Below are 25,851 nucleotides of genomic sequence, written 5' to 3' on the forward strand. Positions count from 1 at the left end.
CCCAGCTTTATCCTCAAGAATCCAGTTTCGCTCCCGGCTCATTGCCCCACAGGTCTGTGAGGGGCTGGTTGCGGGGGGCTCCTATGGGGCAGGGTGAGCGCGGGGGAGATGCAATGCCCCTGGGCAACCGATAGTGACCAGCCTGGGATGTGTCCGCCCTGCAAAGCCAGGTGGGGTCTGATCTCTGCCCCCCTCTGCAGAGCCCGCGGGGTTTGCCCTGGGGTCAGACCTTGGAGCCGGCTCCGTTTGATGCCTTTGCTGGGTCCCCCTGAGGCCCAGAGCTCCTGGGTTCACCCTTTCTGAGATCCTGCTCTGTTGAGCTGTCTGTCCCTGCTGCTAAGGACCATTCTACAAACACCCCGGGGAACAGCAGCTGCTGCTTCTCTCCCTGCCAGAGCAGATACATAAAAACACTGGAGAGTGATTGTCAGTTGCATTGGCTGGACTCCAGTTACCGATTATTAAAGTCATAGGCACTGACTTTTCTTTTTGCTGGCAGGTGCTTTTGAAGAGGTGTGTGTGTGTTATGGGGTGGGGAGCATTCTGCTAGTTTGGGGGAAGGCTATTTTCAGCATAGGTATACATTTCTGTCTTATTCTAGTTACTGACTGTGTCAATCATTGGCATCTTTACTATTTTAATAACAAGTCAGTTGTTATGAACTACCTAATTACATTCTCATGAATTATAGTATATTAAAATCATTGCAGTCACCTGCAAGCTGTGTTCACTAATGTCCCAGTTTAAAGAGATTATGTCTCACTGTAGCTTTCTGGATGAAAGTACAGCCAGCAATCTTATCTACATCTAGTTCCCTGGAATGGTCTTGATGCACATTCAGGACAGCTGCATTATCCAGTTGCATCTGTCCCATTGATGACTGGAGAGAATTTTTAAGTCTTCTGAAGCTGGAAAATGAGTTTGGGATGATACAGGCACAGTGAGATGGATCCATTTGCAGTAATCTGGAAGCATAGTGCTTCCAGAGTCCTGCAAATGATTCCAAGGTCTCTTTCTTGATGGGTAACAGCTAATTTAGACCCCATTATTTTGTATGTATAGTTGGGTTTATATTTTGCCATGTCATAGAATGATAGAAGATTAGGGTTGGGAGAGACCTCAGGAGGCCATCCAGTCCAATGCCCTGCTCATGGGCAGGACCACCCCCAACTGATTTTGCATTACTTTGCATTTAACATTGAATTTCATCTGCCATTTTGGTGCCCAGTCACCTAGTTTTGAGAGATCCTTTTGTAGCTCTTTGCAGTCTGCCTGGGACTTAACTATCTTGAATATAATCATAGAATAATAGAACTGGAAGGGACCTCAAGAGGTCATCAAGTCCAGTCCGCTGCACTCATGGCAGGACCAGCACCATCTAGACCATCTCTCACAGGCGTTTGTCTGACCTGTTCTTAAAAACCTCCAATGAGGGAGATCCCACAACCTTCCTAGGCAATTTATTCCGGTGCTTAATCACCCTGACAGGAAGTTTTTTCCTAATGTCCAACCTAAACCTCCCTTGCTGCAATTTAAGCCCATCGTTTCTTGTCCTGTCCTCAGAGGTTAAGAAGAATCATTTTTCTCCGTCCTCCTTGTAACAACCTTTTATGTACTCGAAAATGGCTATTGTGTCCCCTCTCTGTTTGTATCAGCTGCAAATGTTGGCACCTCACTGCTTACCTCTTTTTCCAGATCACTGATGAATATTGCACAGCACTGGTCCCAGTACAAGCCCCTCTGGGGACACCTCTATTTACTCCTCTCCAGTCTGAAAAATGGACCATTTATTCCTGCCCTTCGTTTCCTACCTTTTAACTGGAGCGCCTGGCAATGCTTTCAGGATCATCTAGCCTTAATTTGATTTAATGACAAGACTTTTGTTATCTCAGTCACTCTGCAGCTTTTTATAAACACACTCCCTGCCCCAAAGGCAGAAGCTGTTAGCGGCGCAGAACTCCTCACCTTCCCCACTCCAGCTCTGAGCACCCAGGGAGTCACATCTATGATTAAATTGCTGCCCCAGCTTGTGTGTGTGTTTGTGCATGAGTGACAGGTGTGTGTATGTCTGTTTGCTATGTTAGTCTGTATGGATATCATATATCATGCAATCTACCAGCTCTCCTGCATAGCCTGGATCCTGTGAGCAGCCAGGGACAAATGCCCCCTGGGGCAGATGGGAGCTGTGAGGGGGGTGGGCTGCTCCTTTCATTGTGCAGGGGGAAGTGATGCAGGAGGAGTCGGGGGCAGCTCTAGGCAGAAGCTCTGCAGTGGCAGAGACTAAAATCTAAGCAGAGAATGCTGCATTCCTTATTCTACTAGTTTCTTGCTGACTGGTGGAAAAAAGTGACTCTCAGGGTGTGTCTACACTGCACAGTAAGCCCAGCTCAGACTCAGGTTTGAGACCAAACCCCTTTTTGTCCACACACAGATCAGTCTGACTCAGGTCATGTCAGGTCCTAGCATCCTGCTGGGGCGAGTCTGAGCCTGCATCTTGGCGTGACTCCGGTCCGAGCCTTGACATTTTGCCGTGTGGATGCAGCGTAAGCTCCAAACTGGTCAGAAGATCAACACGGTGCAGTATCGACCATTAGCAAGGCTGAGAGACCCAGGGCAGCAATTGTAAACCCAGGTTTGCTGTGCAGTGTAAACGCTCATGCCTGGGTTCAGACACAAGTGGCCACAAACCTGGGTCCCACAGAACTGGGTTTACAATGCAGTGTAGACGGACCCCTACTGATTCGTTGGCACCATCCCAGGCCAGGTGTAGTTACCAATGGGTTGGTGATGAGGCCAGTGGATACCAGTGAGAGGAGATTCTAATCCGGTGGCTTTTGACACCTCACTGGGCAGGTGGCCGAGATGTTACAAGGTGCCAGGCAGGGGAGAATCTGAATCTCTGTATGAGCACAGGAGACTCTTATTGGAGAAGGCCCTATCAGGACCACTCATTGACCACACCCCTGACCTGAAAAGGCGGCAAATTCAAATCTTATGAAATACATTTTCACACAAGGTGCAGCTGGCCTGTGGAACTCGCTGCCATAAGACCTCCTTGGTCAATCTTCCTTTCTGACTTCTGCCAAGTTCTTGGCATTTATAGGGATAATGGGACCATCCAGAGTTATAAACATCAATATTACACAGTAACCTGGAGTGGGAAGGACTCTAAACCCTCCTGTGGCAAGGTACAAGCCCCAGCTTCTATCCAAGGGGGGTGAGTGAGGAATCTGTCACTGGAGCAGGTTATTCCATCACTGTCCAGTACAGGGGTGTCCTGCCCCTCCCGCTGAAGCAGCAGGTGCTGGCTGCTGTTGGAGTCGCTCCCTTCAGATCTGCTCATCTGGCAGCTCTGCTGCTGTCACAGGGCTCAGGTGGGAATGTCTGTGTCTGCTGCTCTCCCAGTCTCTGTCCTGCCAGGGTGCAGGGACTTCATGGGGCTCCCCCAAGGGCAGAGAGCAGGAACTGCTCCCCCGCATGAAAGATTCCAGGCTCTCCAATTAAACCATAATGACTTCTTGTGAACTATCTGCATAAGGGGATGCAAATTCATTCCTGCCAATTCAAGTGTGTCTGTAACGACTGTAGAAAGAGACATCACTAAGCAGAGCTGAGGATCTGGCCCCACTGACTGCAGTGGAGTGATGGCTCATTTCACCAGCTGGGGATGTAGGATCAGTGATTTCAATGGAGCTGCCCCAATTCACACCAGCCCAGGATCTGGCCCCACTCTCTCTGCATGGAACTGACCGCAGTCCAGCACCTGCCTCCATGGGTTTGTCAAGTGCTTTGGGATCTTTCAGATGACAATTGCTGTAGACAAAACCAGGCAGTCCTAGCACTGGCAGCTCTCACTGACCTTGCTGTGCAGGGCTGTGGCTGGGCAGATAAACACTGACAGGAGCCAGCCTGAGTAACCCGACGATTCTCTCCACAGGCAAAGCCTCGAACCCAGACCCCACGGGACGGGACAGCAGTGAAAGGAAACAGAACAAGGATGATTCAGCGACCTGGAGTCGATTTGGGCAGCGCCTGCTAAGGCCTGGTTGACCCTGGGGATAAAAGCAGTGCCAAGAAAAGGTTTGAAACAGTCCGTTCGAACACAGCCCAGACGCAGTCTGGCTGATCGGGGTATTCAGGCAAAACTCACAGTCAAATTTTATTTGAAAGGTGTGTTCACTGATCACCCCACGTAGCCAAACTTTGCCTGAGCTGTAATCAAGTGAGCTGCTTTGAATCTGTCCTTACGAAGGGCTCTGCCAGCCCCACCATGAACTGGCCTCAGTTACCAGTGGCTGCAGAAAGGTGGTTCAGATGAACAAGTCGCCTGTTTTGGAGTCCGTGAGTCTTTCCGAGACAGAAAAGATGTTGAATGGGTCGTATCACGCTGAGAAATTGAAAGCCAGGCCACTCCTGGCCTCTCAGGAAACCCAAATGAAACAAAACGGAACAATCATGTGCCCATCCCCTCCCAGGTGGAAAGAGCAGCAAAATCTGCCCTACAGGTACAGCTGCCTCCTTGGGATCTTTCTTACCTTCTCCTGTCCCACCCGCATTAACTCATGAGGCCTTTATCTCCTCTAGTGGCTGGTCATGTAAAAGACACAAGTCAGCTACGGCTTCAATGTACTGCGGGCCTTTAGCCCAGGCAGGAGCAGTCTGAGGCTTTCGATCTAGAGGTTCCCTGCTCAGTCCCAGCATATTCACCCCACTTCCTCCATCACGGCTAGACGGCTGGTCAACTTCCATCAACACCTTCTGGGTGGAAATGCTTTTTAAACAAGACAATTTTTTTTTCAGAAGTTTTGGGGTTTCAAATGGAAACAATGCCAGTCTGCAATTCCAAATGGACACTTTTTTTTGGTGGGGGTGGTGGTGAGGATTTTTGTTTTAAGAAATAAGAAAAGAATCAATTTGATTTATTATGTTGGGGTCTCCTCCCTCCTTTCTCTTCCCTTTTTAACTAAATACTTTCACTGGAAACATTTTCAAGGGGCTGGAGAAATCTCTGAAAACCTCAAATTGAAACCCACTTTTTTTATGATTTCCCCCTTCTCCCCCCCCACCCCCGAAGAAAAGTTGAAATGATTCTCCTCCTCCTGCCCCCACTGAGTTGGAATGAAAATTTTCACTTCATTCACTCTAAATGCATCTCTCTATTTGCAGAATAGCCCGTTTTCAAACGAGCTCCAGCTGATGCAGTTAATCAGTGCAGGGCCCTGCGCTCCCTGCTGTCCCAGCAGCGTGAGCATTACTGGCTGTTTCTATTACAGGTTTGCTGTCTCGATTGAAACCATGGGCACGTCGCTGGGCAGTTCCGAGTGTGGGTCTCAATCTCGTACTGAGCATCGCTGTTATCATCCTCATCATCGTCCTCATCGCCGTGTCAGGTGAGTGTGGAGCCCGCACTGATCCCGTCTCTGCATCTTCCACTCAGTATGGAAACATCACAATCCCCGCAACTTCTCTTCCCTCCCCCCCACAGCCCACGCCCGCTTCAACAGTCACATCAGACTCTGCTGAGCCCATGGCATTTCTGTGGGGTCTCCCCCGCCCCCAGTGTTCAGCTCCCACCAGCTAATGGTTTACTCTGCCCTGTTACCCAAACACACCTGCTTACCCAGGGGTGTGAGTCACTGTGTCATTCCCCTGCCTCCAGCGGGAGGGATCTGTACCTGTACCTGGCCTGCTGTTGGCTCCCTGACCCCACCGGCCTGTCAGCCTCGCAAGCCCTCTCTTCCTGGCTAGGACAGCCCTGGCTTTGCCCTGCAGGTAACAATAACTGCACCCCAGTCCCTTCATCCCTTTGCAGCGCTCCCCTGTGACATCCAGCCCTGGCACTGGGTCCTCACAGAAATCCCAGATCCACTGCCCCTAAAGGGACAGTGTGTGCCATTTACCAGTTTTACCATAAACCGCTGCTCCTGTATCTCACCCAGCCCTTGTGAGCGCGGCTAATAAAACAAGACAAAAAGTTTGTTCAGGAAAGAAAAAAGTTTTAACTAGAAACAAGAGAACAAGATGGGAACAACACAAAACAAAATCACAAAACTTGAACCTGGGTCTACACTCACCGTTCCTGTCTAATGAAGCTGCTTTCCCCCAAGTCCAGTCTCTTGCTGAGGTGGCCGGTTTCACAGGCATCTGGATCCAAGCCTTCCTGAAAGCCCCCTTGCTCCTCCTCAGTGAATGGATCCAGAGGATCTTTTCCCCTCCTCTGGGATATTCAAACACAGAGAGAGAACAGCACCACCTGGTGGCTAGTTGCATCATCATAGGTGTTCCTATTCTGTACCTAGCATCTCATCTGTAGGTGCATGGGGGTAACAGCGCCATATAGTGGTTGTTTATAATGATCTTAGTGGTTGGTTGTAAGTGGCCTCACCCCCCTGGCCTTTTTGAGAGCACAGTTTTGTGCCCACAGTACATTGCCCTGGTATTGCGCCCCCCGCAGACCAGCCTGGCCATTCAGATGTCAATGCGCCTGACGTGCAGGTGCAATCAGGTATCTCAATGACTGTGTCTGTGTGGCATAGGGTACATGGCAGCCCTCATTGAAAATACCCAAAGTCAGGGCAGGCTGCAAAAGGGAGAGCAGATACCCACCAGTCTTGGGAGTAACGCTGAAGTTAGATGCCCCAGCCAGTCACAAATTGTGCTTCTGATCCCCCACACTGGTTATTAAGAAGTTAAAAAAGAAATCACCCAGCCCCCTCTATTGCATTCCAGTTCTCTGGCTCCCAATCAGCACCTTTGTCCAGTACAATGAGAAGTTATTTAAAAGCTCTGCTCACGATACAAAATGTTCTTCTGACCTCAAAGGGCGAGTCACATTACCAGGTCAGTATTAGGTTGGATCTTACCCAAAATACCATGCTGCCAGCCAGTCCTTTAGCATTGTGATACAGCATGGCCAGAGGGCAGCATAAGAGTGTTAGCAGGGGGCCTTATTCCCTGCCAAGGGATGAAGGTTGCTTTAGATTTAACTAAGAACAGCTGTGTCGGGAGGCCAATTAGAGCACCTGGACTTCAATTAGAGCACCTGACTTCAGTTAGAGCACCTGACTCCAGTCATGGAATATAAACCCCTGCTTCAGTCAGACAGGTTGGCAGTTGAAGGAGAAAGGTTGGATTGGAGCAGAGTGCAGATTGCAGAAGAAGAGAGTTTGTCAGAGCAGAAATAGTAGGTTGGAGAGTTGCTGCGGTGGATTGGGAGCCCAACAGAAACCTAGGTAAGGGGGCACCAGGGCTTGTAATAGAAGGAGGCGAGAAGCCCTTCACAAGCTGACGGGTATGAGAGGGAATAACCCAGGGAAGAAACCGCTAGTCCAAGTTGTTCACCACCAAACCAGGGCCGGGTTTGGGTACCTGGAGTATTGAGGGCGGGCCCAGGTCCCCTCCCCTCCACTCCCCTCCTCCAAGGACACTAGGGGAGTGATTTAAGAACTGGATTCAGAGACAAGGCAATATCGCCCTGAACCTACCCCAGAGAGAAAAAGCGCGGAGGACCCAAGAGAACAGTACCGGCAATTGCCACACGTTGTTCAGGGTGGATCTGCGCGCTGGGGACATAGTCCAGGGGGAGACATAACCCTCCCACCCTTAAGATGGACGAGTGCGTCAAGGCCCTTATAACATGCCACGCGGCCCAGCAGGAGCTACCAGGGTCCAGGCAACCGCCCACAAGAGGCGACTAGATTTGGCAGGCCAAGAAGGGACTAATCAGCTGAATGTGAGTCAGGCTGCTCAGGACCGATCCCTGCCTGAGAGGACCTAATAGCAGATGAAGACCCTTAGTAACAGATCACCACGGGAAGGGACCCGGACCATACGGGCTAGCCATTACTTACAAAAAAATGACCAGGGAGGATGATGTGGAGCATACCTCCTGGCTTTTGATCGAGAACAGCCCTGCGGAGGCCATGGCCCCGAGAACAAATGGTCGGTATCCTTGCCCCATTCCTATGTGCGCGGAAGCCCAGAAGGTTATTACACTATCTGCAGAAGCTGCAGCAAACTATTCCCAGCTAAAGGCAGAGATCCTGGCCAGGTTCGGAGTGACAACGGCACTACAAGCCCAGAGGTTCCATGAATGGCGATATATGGAGGACAAGACACCCCGAACGCAGTTGTTTGACTTGATCCACCTGACCCGGAAATGGCTGCGCCCTGAAGCCCATAGCTCTGAGGAGATGATGGAGGTACTAATATTGGACCGGTATATGCGGGGGTTACCACCAGGACTCAGGACTTGGGTGGGTCAGAATGACCCCTCTACCTATGATGAGTTGGTCTCCCTCGTGGAAAGACAACTGGCAGCCCGCGAACTGTTCCAGACTCCAAGCGGGGAGACACGGCAACCCAGGAAGACAACCCCAAACCCAAGGCCCCGGACTGTCGAGAACTCTAGAAAAACTATAACCGGGAGGAACGACAGTGAGGAATGGCTCGAGGCCAGAAAGGGACCTGGGGGTTTGGGAAGAGTGGTGGGGGGCCGGCCAACTAGCCCCAGGCAGGGGTGATAACCGGAATGAGGGGACGGTGTTATGAATGTGGGGAATTGGGCATATAGCAGCCCAATGTCCAACAAGGAGGTGCCTATGCAGTGTAATCTGGGGAGTTATGGGGAGCAATGTGGCCTGATCAACCTGGTAGGGTTACATTGACCTCACATGGATTTACCAGACCAGTAAAAATGAATGGTATAAAAACCATAGCATTAATAGATTCGGGGAGTGCTGTCACGTTGGTCTCGGGAAAGTTGGTGGGAACAGACCAACTAACTCGGGCCAAAAGCACAGGGGTAACATGCGTACATGGCACCGTGAATTTTTACCCTACAATTCCAGTACGGATTGAAATCCAGGGGAATACCACCAGAGTTTCTGCAGGAGTAGTCCCCAAGCTCCCTTATCTGTTTTGATTGGGAGAGACTTCCCTGGGTTTGAGAACTTACTGACCCCGATAGAGGCAGGAGAGGGTAGCAACCCCCAGGTTGAGACAGAGGCAACTAAAGATAGCCTCGCCCCATGTTTGCTGAATTTGCTCCAGAATTGTTCTCATCCCCTGGAAAACCCGCAGGGCTAGGCGAGAACGAAGGGCGGCTAAAAAGTTAGGGACCAGGATTCTGGCAGCTAATCAAAAGACTTCCCTTGTGGGTAGGCGAACCCGCCCAGGAGACAAGGAGAAGGTTCGGGTCACGGAGGACTCAGGAGGTTCCTGGCCCAAGTGGGAGCACCCCAGGGGGAAGAGTTGAAATAGGCCCCCTGGAATTAGGTCAGTTCAGCACTGCACGTGAGACCTTTGGGCAGGACCAGGCCGAAGATCCATTATATGCAAACGTGAGGGAGGAGGTAGTGGAAGTAAATGGAGTGCCTGTAGAAGGAAAAGTCAAAGGCCCAAGGCCATATTACGTGCTCAAACGTGATCTGTTGTACAGAATAGAGCAAATACGAGGGGAAGAAGTAGAGCAACTCCTAGTCCCACGGAAACACATAAGGGCCGTACTAGAGTTAGCTCACAGTCATTTATTTGGGGGACATCTAGGGGTAGACAAGACGCTGGATAGAATACTAAGAAGGTTTTATTGGCCAGGAATACGAGCAGAAGTCCAGCGTTATTGTGCCTCCTGCCCTGAATGCCAGCTGCATAGCCCCGACCTCACTTGCGGGCCCCACTAGTACCTTTACCTATTATTGATGTCCCGTTCGAGAGGATAGCTATGGACATAGTGGGCCCACTAGAAAAGTCGGCACGGGGCCACCGAAACGTACTAGTCATCCTTGACTATGCCACACGATATCCAGAGGCCATCCCTTTAAGAAACCCCACGTCTAAGGCAATAGCTAAAGAACTACTACAGGTTTTCGCCAGAGTGGGCATCCCTAAGGAGATCCTGACAGACCAGGGAACCCCGTTTACGTCAAAACTAATGAAAGACTTATGTGCCCTGCTCCGTATACAAGCCATTCGGACCTCCGTCTACCATCCACAAACAGACGGGACTAGTCGAAAGATTCAATCGAACCCTCAAAGTATGATCCGGAAGGTGGTAGCACAGGATGGAAAGGACTGGGACACTCTTTTGCCGTATCTAATGTTCGCTATATACGGGAAGTTCCCCAGGCGTCCACGGGTTTTTCTCCCTTTGAACTCTTATATGGACGCCACCCACGCGGGATATTGGGATATCGCCAAGGAGGATTGGGAGGAACAACCCAACCCAGGAAAGAATATTATTGAGCATGTGACACAGATGCGAGAGCGGATAACTCGAGTAACCCGATAGTACGGGAGCATTTAGAAAAAGCACAAGAGGCACAGCGGACATACTACAACCGTCGGGCGAAAATGCGAAGATTTCACACAAGCATGGCGTCAATACGATAGCCTCGCGACAGCTCCTGTACCCAAACGCACTTGGCGAGCACCCACTCCAGACCATTTCCGATATGTAACTACTCACCGCAGATTAATATGAGATAAACTGGTGGGGCAACTAGAGCCTCGTGCCACCCGAGCTACCCCACTCCACACGCATTGACGAGCGGTGATCAGCCTCTAGGCAAGGCCACAACCTAACCACCCTAGATCTGAACCAAAGATATTGGCAATCACCCCTGCCAAGGGTATGGCACCAGGAGAAAAGCCAACACGAATTATTATCTTACACACCGGCTAGTCATTTGGCCAGATTCCTAGAAACATCTGTGTTCCAATTCGCTTTTCCTCTCGCATCCTACTGCCTAAGTGAGCTCTCCCTGCCACACAAAAAGACTGATGATAAGTTATTACGCCAACCACACCCCAGGATCACCTCTACGTCAATTTGCCGCCTCTTTGTCTCTTGAGCACTTACTTTCTTAAGAACAACAATAGAAAGATTACATCTACGATCGTAGCCGACTGTATATTGGAGATAAGCACACTGCTGTACAGAATTCGGAAAACAGTGCGAGAGCGCGCGGAGATATTTGCAGGCGGAGTCTAACTAAACATCATCGCGCGAGCGCTGTATATATTCGTGATAAGGGAAACAAGAACCACGCAGTAGCCAGAGGCAGTAAACACTCAGGCCATGGCGTCGAATGATGAAGGAAGACGTGCCGTATTTCCGAAACCGGCTCTCAATGAACATCTATTGATGCGCACCTAGGTGTGGAAGTGTGCTGTCTATACTAAAACCGCAGATTGGCCTCCCTTGTGTCTGACCCGATCGCGCAGAGTATAGGCCGAGTCAAAGGTGAGCATTTTGTCCGGCTATAAGCCTCCGAGTCTGCGATAATATCGCGCCATAAAAGTTCCACGATCTCTCACAAGACCGCACTATGTTGAGCCCACCCAGCAAGCGCAAGAAAAAGGGGCACAAGGGTGGATCGATGACGGGTTCATGAGACCGAGACCCGAGAGATGGGCCCGCACAGGGTGCATATTAAGATGGAGACCAGATGGCGACACAATTATTATCGACGGACGCACATCACAGTCAGATTCCTTGCGGCAACTGAGCTCAGCCAAAGTAAGGTTTGAGCCGCTCCCTGACCATCACTACGACGCAGTAGCTGTGTGAATGGGTCCATGACGCCATATGACGGCATTTCGAAGAAGGATAACTTCACCTCAGAAAAGGTGGCGGCCTCCACGGAGGGTGGATTCGGTGTCTTCCAAGATGGAGGCGGAGGAGAGCAACTCCGGGCTCTATCCATTGTACCTCAAGCCGGAAAGCTCCTCCCCAGGAACAAAAATACGCTGTTGTTGAAAAGGAATGTCTGGCGATAAAATGGGCTATGGAGACTCTCCGCTAACTATCTCCTGGTCCGGGCGTTTACCCCTTGTAGCTGATCATGCCCCGCTCAGTGGATGCATAGGAACAAGGAAAGAAACGCCAGAGTGAGAGGTGGTTCTCTTTGCAACCTTTCCATTTTCGGTCAGCATAGGGCTGGAAGCCAACACGGCAACGCTGATGGCCTCTCACGCCAACACGCCTTCGTCTCATAGCCAACCCCCTTGGTGTTGAGCGGGGGGGGAGATATGGATACAGCATGGCCAGAGGCAGCATAAGAGTGTTAGCAGGGCCTTATTCCCTCCAAGGGAGGAAGGTTTGCTTAGATTAACTAGAACACGCTGTGGCCAATTAGAGCACCTGACTCCAATTAAGAGCACCTGACTCCATCAGGAATATATAACCCTGCTTCAGTCAGACAGGGTGTGGTAAGTTGAAGGAGAAAGGTGGATGGGAGCAGAGTGCAGATTGCAGAAGAGAAGAGTTTGTCCAGAGGGAAATAGAAGTTTGAGAGTGCTGCCGGTGGATTGGAAGCCCAACAGAACCCTAGGTAAGGGGCACCAAGCTTGTATAGAGAAGAGAGGCGAGAAAGCCCTTCACAAGCTGACGGGTATGAGAGGGAAGTAACTCAGGGGAAGAAACCGCTAGTTCAAGTGGTTCCACCACAACCCAGGGCCCCTGGGTTGGACTGGAATAGAGGGCGGGCCCAGGTCCCTCCCTCTCCACTCCCCTCCTCAAACACTAGAAGAGTGATTAAGAACCGGTTCAAGACAAGCAATATCGCCCTGAACTACACCCCAGAGAAGAAAAGCGCGAGACCCAAGAACAGTACGCATTTGCCACAGCATCTAAAACTAAAGGTCTATTATAGAAGAAAGAAAAAGAGAATATTAAATGGCCAAGCAGTCAGATACGTACATAAGACTCAAAGTCCATATATCAAGGTTCTTAGCCACATGTGAGTTTGCTAACTTGAAAGTCTCTGGAACATCCTCAGCTTGGATGGTCATTCAGTCCTTGTTCAGAGCTTCCATTTGTAGAAAAGTTTGCTTCAGAGTAAAAAGCAGGACTGAAAACCAAATGGATGAGGATACAGCTGCTTTTTATAGTCTTTTGCATGTGTCTAGCACTTCTTGAGTCCCAAACACAAGCTTCACAGCACATGGCATGAAAAGCTGTAGATTCTCTGTCCACCAGCCTGCCCCTGCACGTCTTGCTGACTCAAGGTGTGCCCTGTCTCCTTTCCATGGGTTCATTGTACAGCTGATGAGTCTGATGGTCACTGACGCAGGCCTGGGCAGTGCCGAGCCAATCTGTCTGGGTGTCACCTAGAAACAAAGCACAGACACCCTAACACATCTAAACTCATAACACAAAAGTGATACAAACATATAAACAAGGTTATCGTACTTGGCAAATCATAACACTTTAGCAGCTCCCCCACACGGCGTCGGCCAGCTCCTTTGCATTTGATAATTTGGTTCAATAACCATCGCTAATGTTCCACTAATCCACAGCGTCACCGTCTGTGCTGCACCGGGGCCAAAATGGGGACCCCAGCAAAGGAGCCCAGGGCTGGAAATGTGGCCCGAATTCACAGCTCGTGTCGCGGTGGGAGCTGTGGTGGCTGGCTCTCTCTGTGTGAAGGGAACGTGTCTAGGCACAACTCGCTTCCCATGTGTGAGGGGGTGCGGGTTCCATGGTGTGTGTCACGGGGCTTGTCCTGTGGCTACAGAGGTGACGGCGCAGATCTCTCACCCTGTTACTTTCTCATCTCCAGCAAAGGAACCTGAGTCGTGTCCAGCTGGTGCGCCTCCGCAGTGGCTGCCTGCCCAGACGGCTGGATCGGTACCTGGGGAAGTGTTACTATTTCTCACAGGCTGAGGGAACTGGGACTACACCCAGAGCCACTGCTCTGCCCCTAGGTGCTCCCTGGCTGGATTGAATACCCAGCAGGAAATGGTGAGACCCAGATTCGGCTGCAACAGGTGGGGTTGGCAAAGTGGCTTTATGCTGGTTTGTCTGGGGGGCAGGCCGATCTTGATGCTGCTTGAATTTAGGGCAACTTCTCACATCCCAGAATAGCCAGAGAACAGAGAGCTCCACCCACTCGCCATCCTCCCCGTTCACTGGGGGTTGAGTCAGACCATGTGGGGCTAATGTGCCGACCCTCTGCTCCAGGGGAGGTGTAGTTTGGGGGTCTTCTGCCCCCTTCTGTGTGCTGAGATCCTGGGTTGGACTACATCTCCCATGATGCCCAGCAGAGGCTCAGCCAATAGGGAAACTATGGTCAATTATAGGAGATGTAGTCTGGGGGAAGCCAACCAGAGCGGAGAGTGGAGGTATGAGGCATAAACAATAACTCTCATGAGGCCCCTTGGTAACTCAGCTGGATACAGATTAATGTCGAACTGACCCCAAACAAAATCATTGCTCAGTGGAAAATAGAAACTTTTCCATGAAATCAAAATTAAACTTAGGAAAAATTCATCTTTGCAGGAAACACATTTTCTGTCACAGAAACATTTTGATGGAAAATCTTCAGCCAGCTCCATGAAATACATTGGACTTGTCTTAGCACCATGGCCCTGCATGGGCTGACCAACCCGTAGCTCATGGAGCGCACGGGTGCTGCCTCTGACTTGGGGATTCATTTCTTGGTGTAGAATTCCCAGCCTGGATCACCTGCCCTGCGCCCTGTTTTGCTGCCCAGAGCACCCCGTGTAGGTTGTAGAGATCCCAGACACGGAGATGTGTAATGTGTATTTGCTGTTACTTTTTTAACAAAGGATTTCCTGATGCGCTATAAAGGACTCTCTGACCACTGGATCGGCCTCGGGAGGAAACCGGACCAACCCTGGATGTGGACCAACAGCACCGAATTCAACAAGTGGTGGGTCCCTTTTGCTTCTGTTAACTCAGTAAATGTTGCAGCGCACATGTGAAACAGGACACTGGCCTGGTGGTTAAGGCCTGGGCTGTGACTTAGCAAATCTGGCTCAATTCCTGTTTTTACCCCAGGTTTGCGTGACCTTTGGGCAAATTGCTTAGAGCCAGATTATGGCTGCTGGTTGAAGCTGCTTTCATAGTTTTGTTGGATTTATTATTAATTATTTTTATTATTTATTATTTGTTTCTGTTGCAGGTTTCCAATAGCGGGAGGAGGCCTGTGTGCTTTTCTGAACAGAGGCGATGTTTCCAGTTCAGGCTGCTGGAGGAACGCACGCTGGATCTGCAGCAAAGCAGCAGAGAAACCAGCAGGCAGAGCAAAGTGACTGTGACCTGGATGAGTCAGACCTTGTCCTGTCAATGGGGCTGGCCCAAGCTGCCTCAGCGAGTGGGGAACTGGATGGGGCTGGCGAAAGGGGACAGCCCCAGCAGCAAGGAAGAGGGATGCTCGCTGAAGGACAGCATATAGCTCCTCCCCTGGGAGCCTCTGGCCCCCATTGGCCCATTTGAGAAATCCCTGGAGCACCCACATTAACATTCCAGCAGCCCCACCAGGAGCTGGACTCAAGGGATGGGGTGAGACTCTGTGGCCCTCCCAGGCTGAGGGCAACCCCTGTGTTCAGGTTTAATAACATTTGGAGCTTGCCACATAAAATCCATCCATGGGCCTGTGCTTACTTTGCCACTGCGTCCTCATCAGTGTTGCTTCTCCAGCCAACATGCAGCTACCCCTGGCCTGAGTGAACCCCTTGGAACCAGACAGCCAGCACCCCAACAATCGGACAGATGGACAGTAGCCATAAGATAGGACATGGCAGTTGTGCGTACTTCACAAGCTCCAGGGTGTGACAAGTTGGCAGCCAGGCCTGCTGGGAGAGGAAACGGGTATAAATGCCCAGGCTCTGTGTATGGCACAGAGAAGGAATCTTTTGACTTGGAAACTGGAAGGGGAGCAGCCAAACTTGCAGCGTCCCTCCTGTCAGAGGCCCTAGGCAGGAACCAGAGAAGAGCTGGGGCTATACTGATCTGCCAGAGACTGTCTCTGGAGATGCTGTGGCCCTTGCAGCCATGGAGTGAAGGGGCCGGGGTGACCCCTGCAGCCTGGGGGAAGGACTCGAACTCCTGCTAGAAGGCGAGAAGGGCTGGTCTGCAGGCCCTGCTGCGAAGGCTTCGGGAGCGTGAAGAGGCTCTGTGGACAAGAGAGGATGCTGGAATGTGCTAGGATAGACTCAGAGAGAGAGAAAGTGTGTGTGTGTGTGTGTGTGGACACATACAAAATTTTTATAATAATAAACCAGCTCCTAGAAGGGAAATTTTTATTTTATTTATTTTATTGTAAACCTTAAATCCTCCTGTGAATGGCTCCTCCCACCCCAGCAGGGAAACTGAGGCAGCAGCTGCATCCTGCCAACAAGGCTATAAGCTCCCCTCCTACCAAGGACTAATGAACTGACACCCGTATGTGTGTCTCTCTCTCCTTTTTCTGCCTGATCCTCCTCATCTTTCCCTCTGCCTGCCAAGGGGTGATGTGCTCTAGGGGAAGGTCTCTTCACTCACTAGTCCAGGGGTTCTCAAACTGGGGGTTGGGACCCCTCAGGGGGTTGCGAGGTTATTACATGGGGTGTTGTGAGATGGCAGCCTCCACTCCAATCCCACTTTGCCTCCAGCATTTATAATGGTGTTAAATATATAAAAAGTGTTTTGAATTTATAAGGGTGGGGCGCATTCAGAGGCTTGCTGTGTGAAAGGGGTCACCAGTACAAAAGTTAGAGAACAACTGCACAAGGGGAAGGGCTTTTCCCTAGTCTCTGCCTATAAAGGGCAGGGCTTAGCCTGGTGTCTCTTCCCATGGAAAGAAGACCACTCTGTGTGTGTGTGTGTGTGCGTGTGCGTGTGTGTGTGTGCGTGTGTGCGCGCGCGCGCACCGAATTGCCGCTGCGGATGGCGGGATCAGTCCGTGCGCCCTTAGGGCGGCAGGTGCATTTCCACGGCAGCGGCAATTCGGTGGCAGCTTCTGTCTTCAGCCTGAAGACAGAAGCTGCGCCACTGCGCACAGCTGAACAGAGAAGCTGCCGCCGAATTACCACCACCACGGAAACACGCATGCCGCCCTAAAGGCGCGCGGACTGATCTCACTCACTGCGGTTGCGATTTGGCGCACTGCTTGGGGGAAAAAACACCCGGACTGCCGCCCCTTGCAGATTGCCGCCCCAAGCACCTGCTTGAAATGCTTGTGCCTGGAGCCGGCCCTGCTTAGGCATATGCAGAATATAGGGCTACATAGGGCACCTGAAAATTTGGGGCACCGTTGGGTCTTAGTGTCCACCCTCCCGGATTTCCTATTCTTCTTCTGACCCTTCCTGCAGACTCCCACCACAGCTGGCTGCTGCAGCCTGGTGAGTCTTCCTTGGGAGGGGATCTAGTAACTTCAAAGTGAAAAACCCTCCAGCCCGCCAGACCTATTACCACAACACTGAAACTGTTAAAAAGCCAGTCAAGGGGTAATGAAGCCATTTAACAGGCATTTGCCAACCCCCAGGTATCGACTGTCAGTTTCTGAATTTACTGACAGAAACAGTTGTGCATTATAAATCTTTTGCCTTTTGCTCAGAACATGTCAGTCTACAGGACCTTAGTTTAAAATTTGCTTTAAAAATATTTCATTGGTGTGCTGGAAGATTATAAAATCACATCTCTAAAAAATCCTTGCATAGCCTTTTAGATGCACAATCACCTTTAGCCTTAAATGTTTGGATCTTCAGACATGGTTTTTTAAATAAATCCTTCAAAAGACCTCCCTTCTCTAAAATACATATTTTAATTTTAATTACTGTAATAAAAAAAATCTTGCTTTCATAGTCATCCTGTCCTTTCTGGCCATCTTTCTCCCTTCACCCTCCCCCCCCAGAAACCCTAGGTAAGGGGCACCAGGCTTGTATAGGAGAGAGCTTAACCTGTGAACCCCTTTCAATAAAATGTCAAGTCTCGTGAACCCCCTCCTAAAAATGAATATTTCCAGGGATTTTCTCCTTTACCTGAGTACAAATTATAAAAGCAGTGATCTGGCAAATATAAAATGTGTTCTTATGACATGCTTATTACACACTATTTATTATTAATTATTATTTATCATTACAGGATTTTTATTACATTATGAAAACAGCAACACTCTTCCCAGATCTCACTTTCGTAGCGTGTATCACTTTGACTAAGCCTGTTCTAAGACAAGGCTCATATGTTTCATCAAGGAGTATCAGACGTGAAACAGCAGGAAGGTATTTAAGAAGCCAACTCAGAGAGTTCCTCCTACACAAGCATTCAGGGCTTGAGCAGTCCAAGCAAACAACGCACGTTACAACAAAGCTTATACTTGTTCTTCATAATAATTTAAAAACAGCACTAGCTGCCTATTTAATTTTAAAAACAGCAAAAAAATATCCACCTCTCTTTCCATTTCTTGTAAGGAGTCTTGAAGTTTCATTTTCCTCAGTGTGACAGATCTGCTCGCTTTGATCTGCTTAGCTCTTGGAAGTCCAGAGGCTCCAGGCTGCTGGCCCATGCGGCCCAGGGTTCCTAGGGACAGCTCTGTCTGACATTAGGGAATTTTCCCCTGAGAACCCCCTGTAACATTTCCTGAACCCCCAGGGGTTCACGAGTCCCAGTTTGGGAAGCACTGCCTTAAAGGGACAAGACCCCTTTCTTTCCAGATAGCTAGATAAAGAGTTTCAATTTCTTTACTTCTGACTATCTGATGAACTAGTTTTAAGAGAACACTCCAGCAAAATCAGTACCCAGTAAGATATAAAATCCTTTGTTATACCTAAAATCTTTGGAAACATATTTTTAAAGTTGGTGAAATTTCATAAACATTTCTATTGATCTGGAGTTCACACAAAATAAATTAGTGTTCTCTTTTTCTAAAAGCAATGAACATTGTTATGAACACACTAAAGTTCTGTGACTGATTAAACTAAAATAATGTCTGTTTCAGTGAGTTAAATATGTAGTAATCTGGGATGATTACTTTATGAAGGCTTAAGAGTACATTTAAAATATAAAATCAGCTTAGAAACATTGATTAAGAAAATGTAAAACAGAGAAGAGTTGCATCCATGTATTCCATAATATTTAACGTTCTGTTCAGCAAGACAGCTGACTCACCCTTACTACAAAGTTTTTGCAAATAAATCTCTGTAAAACTTCAGGGCATATCAAAAAAACTGTGACTGACATTTTTTATTCCCAAGTTAAGTGCTTTTAATTAGGTACCTTCTGCACGTCCATTCTGTGTGAGGGAGAGGATACAGGCAGGGCCGGTGCAACCATTTAGGCGAACTAGGCGGTTGCCTAGGGCGCCAAGATTTGGGGGCGCCAAAAAGCGGCACCCCCCAAAAAAATTTTAAATGGTTGAGCAGCCGCTGCTGCTTGAGAGGTAGTCTGAGCTGCCGGCAGAAACTGCAGCCGGCAGCCCAGGGTGCCCCCGGGGTCAGCGCGCTACCGCAGCATCCCAGAGGTTGGGGCTGCCCGCGGCGCGCTGACCCAGCAGAATCCCTGGGCTGCAGGCAGAGGCTCAGAATCCCTCCCCTTCCCAGAGCAGGGGCTCCAGCCTCTGCAATTTTTCTCGTTGCCGGCGGGGACGCCGGTGGCTGGGCAGAGCTGCGCAGCTCTGCTTAGGGCACGTGGCAGGGGCCCTGCGAGGGTGGTGTGACACCAGGGCTTCTGGAGGAAAGCGGGGGCTGCCCCCTGGCTCAGCCTCCACGTCAGCCCCAGCGAGGGGCACGGAGAAGAAAAGAGCCTCAGCGGTGGTCTGGTGGAGCGGAGGAAGAAAGAGGATCCCAACGCTCATGCATTGGGCAAGGTAAGCAAGTGCTTCCCAGCAGGTCGGCCGCAGGTGACTGTGCTCCTGCCCCCTTGGTCCTTGGCTGGTCCCTGCTCCTGCTCCCCTTGTGCCTGGACGACTGGAGAGAACAGCGGCCTGCAGAGCTGAGCTGCCCCAGTGCCCCCAGGCACCCCCCTGACCCCATCCCCCCACAGCCCTGACCCCCAGCTCCGAGCCCAGTCCCTCTGAGCTGGAAACCCCCTTGACCCCATCCCCCACAGCCTGACCCCCAGACTCCAGAGCCAGGCCTCTGAGCTGCAATCCCTCGACCCACCCTCCATCCCCCCCACCGCACCTGACCCCCAGCTCTGGCCCAGGTTCCTCTGACTGGGAAACCCCTCCACCCCATCCCCCCCACAGCCCTGACCCCCAAAAGCCCCTTTTTTTTTTCCTGGAAAAGGGGGCCCCAGTCCTCTAGCTGGAGACCGCACTCACCCATCCCCCCCACAGCCCTGACCCCACGCTCCGGAGCCCAGTCCCTCTAGCTGGAAACCCCTCGACCCCATCCCCCCACAAGCCGCTGACCCCAGCCGAGCCAGTCCCTCTGAGCTCGACAGATAGTGTCCCTAACAAGTTATTGCCTCTTTGATCCTTAACTCTCCAGGTTTTGTGCCAGTAGATGAGCAAGCTTCTCGAAGTTCACGTTGATAATGAGTATATGCAAACATCCATGTTGCCAACAAAGACTGGCTGGGCTATCTACCTTAGTCAATAGACATGGACATTGCTCACGCATTGACTTGGAGGAACCTGTTTCTAAATCTGCTAATTTAAAGCGCGGACACATAAAATTCTACAGGCTACGTTACTCTGTGACCGTTATCTGTGTATAATGTATGTGATTTTTTGTTTGGGTGGGGGAGCGAGCGCAGATGAAGTTTCCCCTAGGCCACAAATATCTTGCACAGGGCCCTGGTACAGGGGTCTTGCGGGGACTGTATTCTCTGCCACCTGTGAGAAGGGCCGGGCATCTCGCTATCCTCTTGCTACCTCGTCCCTCCCCGCTGTCCCTGGGCTGCCGTCGGGCAGAGGGGCACCAGTTTAATAACTAACTGCTTAGAAGCCCAAATGCTGAAGACAGCCCTGATTACGGTGCACAAACTTCAAACAGTTACACACGGACCCTCACCACCATGCTAAGCATCAGGGTATGACATCAGCGGTTAGAGGCTCCAGCTGAATCAGGGCCCATTGTGCAGGGTGCTGCACAGACACAAGGGAGAGACAGTCCCTGCCCCAGCTGAGATCGGGCCCCGTTGTGCGGACGCTGCACAGACACACAGTGAGAGCAGTCCCTGTTCCAGCTGAGATCAGGGCCCCGTTGTGCTGAGCGCTGCACAGACACACAGCGAGAGACAGTCCCTGCCCCACGTGAGATCAGGACTATATTGTTGTCCCTGTCGTAGCTTCCTACTCCGATTTGAACCTTAGCGTTCATAACCTGAGAAGCTAGAATGAACCCCTCTAAGCTTAATTACCACTCAGATTTTCTCGCTGCCACACCAAAAATTCCAGGGTTTTGGTCCCTCTGGTCTCCCAACCCTTCCCGGGGAACCCCAAGACTCAGAAGCCCTGTCTTACCACAAAGGGAAATAACCCACTCCCTTCCCCCTCTCTCTCCTACCCAGACTTTCCTCTCTGGGTAACCTGAGAGTTACTGAGTGCAACCTCTTTACATCACAATACAAGAAGCATGTCTCATCTCTTCTAACAAAGAGACAAACCCCAAACACAAGGAAACAGAAATATTCTCTCTCTCTCTCTCTCTTCTCCTTCCACCAATTCCTTGGTGCTGCAGAGCTTACCCTCCGTAGATCTAACACAAAGAGAATCCCTTCCCCTTCGTTCCTTAGCCCACCGAGAGAAACTCAAACAAGTCTTAAAAAAAAGCTTTATATAAAAAGAAAGAAAAAAACACATGAACATATGATCTCTGCATTAAGTTGACAATACACAGGGCTATTGCTTAAAAGGAAAATATGAATAAACAGCTTATTCAAAAAGAGATACAATTTAAACATTCCAGCAACTACACACATGTAAATACAAAAAACCCAATAAAGCTTATTGTTTTTTTTACCTTTGTACTTACAACTTTGAAACTGAAGATTAGAAGCTGAAAGATAGAAAGACCCTTCTCAAGCTGAGAGCCAGACAAAGACACAGACCCAAAAAACTTCCTCCCCTGAGCTTTGAAAAATCCGATTTCCTGATTGGTCCTCTGGTCAGGTGTTTGGTTCCCTTGTAACCTTTTACAGGTGAAAGAAACATTACCCTTAGCTATCTGTTATGACAGTCCTTCACTATCTGAACAGACAGGACAGACAGAAGTGGAAAGAGGAAACTGAGGCACAGATTGGGCAAGTGACTTGTCTAGTCACATAACATGTCAAAGCCAGAGGCTATCCACCAGGGCCGCGCTCCAGGTATTTTGCTGCCTTGAGCAACGAAAGCCAAAAAAAAAAAAGGTAAAGCCGCTATCAGCAGCACTTCGGTAGCAGCTCTATCGCACCGCTTCATTATTTGGTGGCAATTCGGTGTCGGGTCCTTCCCTCCGAGAGGGACTGAGGGACCCACTGTCAAATTGCCACTGAAGACCCAAACGTACCTCCCCTTTCCATTGGCTGCCTCAAGCACCTGCTCCCTGCACTGGTGCCTGAAGCCAGTCCTGCTATCCGCTCTGTGACCTATCAAGAAACACACTCAGCTTTCACATGGTTTAACAGAAACCGTTAACGTCCTTATGATCTTGATGATCCCTAGCTCCGATCTCGAGCTCTGCATCTGTAGATCTCATAGTGCTTCATACAGGGAGCATAGGTGCTGAATCTGTGGGTGCTCCAGGGCTGGAGCACCCACGGAAAAAAATTGGTGGGTGCTCAGGACCCACTGGCAGCTCCCCTCCCCTCCTGCTCCAGCTCACCTCCGCCTCTTCCACGAGTGCGCCACCGCGTCCTGCTTCTCCTCCCTCCCAGCCCTTGCACTGCGAAACAGCTGATTTGCGGGGCGGGGGGGGGAAGGAGGGTGAATGCGGCATGCTGGGGGAAGAGGCGGGGTCGGGGCAGGGATTTGGGGAAGAAATCCAATAGGGGCAGGGACGGGACAGAGTTGGGGTTGGCACTTTGGGGATGGGGTTGGAATGAGGGTGGAGCCAGGAGCAGGGAAAGGGTGGAGTTGGGGTGGGGCTGGGACGGAGGGCGCGGGCACCCACCAGCGCTGGAGAAAGTTGGTGCCTGTGACAGGAAGATCTATATCAATATCCTCATTTCACAGATGGGGAAAGTGATGCACAAAGGCTATGTTTACACTGCAGTTAGATACCTGTGCCTGGCTTATGCCACCTAACTGGGGCTCGAGCCAAGGAGCTGTTTCACTGTGGTGTAGATGCTGGGGCTCTGGTTGGGGTCCCCCTTGTGACAGCACCTTCAGCATGTTGCATTCGTCCAGCCCCATGATCAAACCCATGACCAGGCCAGCGCTTGCCAGCCCTGGCTCTCCCGCAGATGGAACATGCTCTGTCCTGTTGCATTCACAAGCCGAGTTGTCTCGGGGGCGGCTCCTAAAGACACTTGGGTCTGTTTGGAAGGTCGCTTCTCAGCCTAGCCAGTCGCCCGCCCTCCAGTTTTGCCAGTCCATCTCCTCCTGGGCTGCCGGGTCACAGGGTAATAGGGCATTCGCTAGCCCCCAGCCCTCTCCATAATGCCCCCATCACTGCCACAGAGCACCCCAAGCCAGCTCCTCCGGCAGAGACAGTGACACCAGAGAGTGTCAAATAATGCACAGGGAAAGGTTCCCTTTGGGGTAGGGGTCAGGGGCACTGATCTCCTTAAGGGTGCTCTAAGGAGGTAGCAAGTGGACAGCACATCTGCACAGACACCTCTGAAGCTGACCCCATCATTAGTGACAGGAGTTAACGATCTGTTAGGGCAGGATGGGCAGAGGTGTGTCAGGTCACAGGCTGGACTGGACAGGAGCAGTGGACTAGCCGGGGAAGGGAGCTGAGAGCGGAATTTGGCAGAGAGGTGAAAGGAAATTAGTCAGGGGTGAAATACAGGGGAAAGCCCAGATCCCCACCTGGCGTCAATCAGTTCTTCTCCATTGGACACCGAATCTGTGCTGATTTTCATGACCTGGGGCAGACTCTTTACTCCCAGTCCTGCGGGGGTGAGGGATAAATTGCCCCAGGGCTGTGCAGAGCCGGATACCTACAGCCCAAGCCCGGCCACTGCAGCGCTTTCCAGCCCCTGCTGGAATATGTGAAGCCAGAGCTTGGAATCGCTCTTCTCTAGACTGAGGTACCATTGGGAGTCAGGACTCCTGGGTTCCATTTCCCATTTTGCCATTGCCTCCAATTCTCGGTGTAATGTGGGCAGGTCAGGGTATGTCTACACCACGGGGTTATTCCGATTTTACAGAAACCAGTTTTTTAAAACAGATTGTATAAAGTCGAGTGCACGCGGCCACACTAAGCACATTAATTCAGCGGTGTGCATCCGTGTACAGAGGCTAGCGTCGATTTCCGGAGCGTTGCGCTGTGGGTAGCTATCCCGTAACTGTCCCATAGTTCCCGCAGTCTCCTCCACCTATTGGAATTCTGGGTTGGGATCAATGCATGATGGTGCAAAAACAGTGTCACAGGTGATTCTGGTAAATGTCATCACTCAATCCTTCCTCCGTGAAGCAACGGCAGACATCATTTCGCACTCTTTTTCCCTGGATTGCCCTGGCAGACGCTATAGCATGGCAACCATGGAGCCTGTTTTCCCTTTTGTCAACTGTCACCGTATGTGTACTGATGCTCTGACACATGCGGTACTGCAGTGCTACACAGAAGCATCATTTGCCTTTTGCATGATAGCAGAGATGAATTACCAGCCTAATTGTGCATCTGTCATGCCAGGGTAATTGATGATGAGATGACGGTTCTCAGTCGTTCTGTAACCATCTGCTCTGTATGGTGCCTCTGGTCTGGCCTCACTAAGGTTGGCCAGGGGCGCAAGCAAAAATGTGGAATGACCACCTGGGTCATTCTCTCCTTTATGTTTTATCTAAAAATATGAGTCAGTCCGCTAGAATATGGGGCAAGTGTATAGAGACGAGAGCACAGCTGCTTCATGTCAGATTCCCACAGAAATGATCGCGCTGGCATGCCATCTAGGGGGTACCCTGCAACAACTCACCTGTTGTTTCCCTCCCTGCACCCCAATCCTCCTGGGCTACTGTGGAGTGTCTCCTCTTGTTGTGATGAATAATAAGAATGCAGGAATAAGAAACACTGACTTTTTAGTGAGATAAAATGAGGGGGAGGGCAGCCTCCAGCTGCTATGCAGTCAGGCAGGACAGTTTTACTTCAACATGAAAGGGCGAAAGGGCTGATGGAGCCAGCCCATTTGCTATGATGAAGCCGGTTACCAGCCGTTCTGTACCATCCTGCTGGGAACGACCATACAGGAGTCATTCCGGCTTTTACCCGGCAACCCGGAGCCTCACTCCAGGCAGTCAGGAGGAAACGGGCTAGCGTCCTTTTGCACTGTATCATCTGCCCACGCAGGGAAGGGAGCGGAGAGGATGCTGCTATCCATTGCCGCAGCATCGTGTCTGCCAGCAGCATTCAGTTAGACGTAAAGGTGACATTGAAAAGTTACGAAACGATTTTTTTTCCTTTCTTCATGGGGGATGAGGGCGGGTAATTGATGAGATATACCTGACCACCCCGGACAATGTGTTTGTCAAAAAGCATTTGCATTCTTGGCTGAGCTCGCCTCCAACTTGGGAGCTAGCCAAGATGAAATGCTTTTTGGAAGAGGGCTGCAGGGACTGGGGATAGCTGGAGTCCTCAGTCCCCTCTCCTCCATGAGGGTAGCCATTTGATTCTTTGGCTTTTCCGTTACGCTTTGTCACACAGACTTGTGCCTGTGGATCTGTATCATAGCCTGGAGATTTTTTTCAAATGCTTTGGCATTTCGTCTTTTCTGTAACGGAGCTCTCTGATAGAACAGATTTGTTTCCCCCATACAGCGATCCAGATCCAGTATTCCCGTACCGGTCCATGCTGAGTCTTTTTGGATTTGGACTGCATCGCCACTGTGCTGACAGAGCTCACGCTGGGCCCAGGCAATGAATTCAAAAATTCATGAGGTTTTCCTGGCTACCTGGCCATGTTCCGAGTTCAGATTGCCTGTCGCAGAGTGGTCACAGTGGTGCACTGTTGGGATACCGCTGGAAGGCCATACCCGTCAAT

General features: G+C 50.6%; 1 pseudogene; it reads left to right on the forward strand.

Moving 5' to 3' along the window:
• LOC116824268 (C-type lectin domain family 2 member E-like) overlaps positions 1 to 16,044 on the forward strand; it is a 16,568-nt pseudogene extending 524 nt beyond the window's left edge.
• The last annotated feature ends 9,807 nt before the right edge of the window (positions 16,045 to 25,851 follow it).

This window comes from Chelonoidis abingdonii, chromosome 12 (genome assembly GCF_003597395.2).
Source record: "Chelonoidis abingdonii isolate Lonesome George chromosome 12, CheloAbing_2.0, whole genome shotgun sequence".
Classification (NCBI taxonomy): Eukaryota; Metazoa; Chordata; order Testudines; family Testudinidae; genus Chelonoidis; species Chelonoidis abingdonii.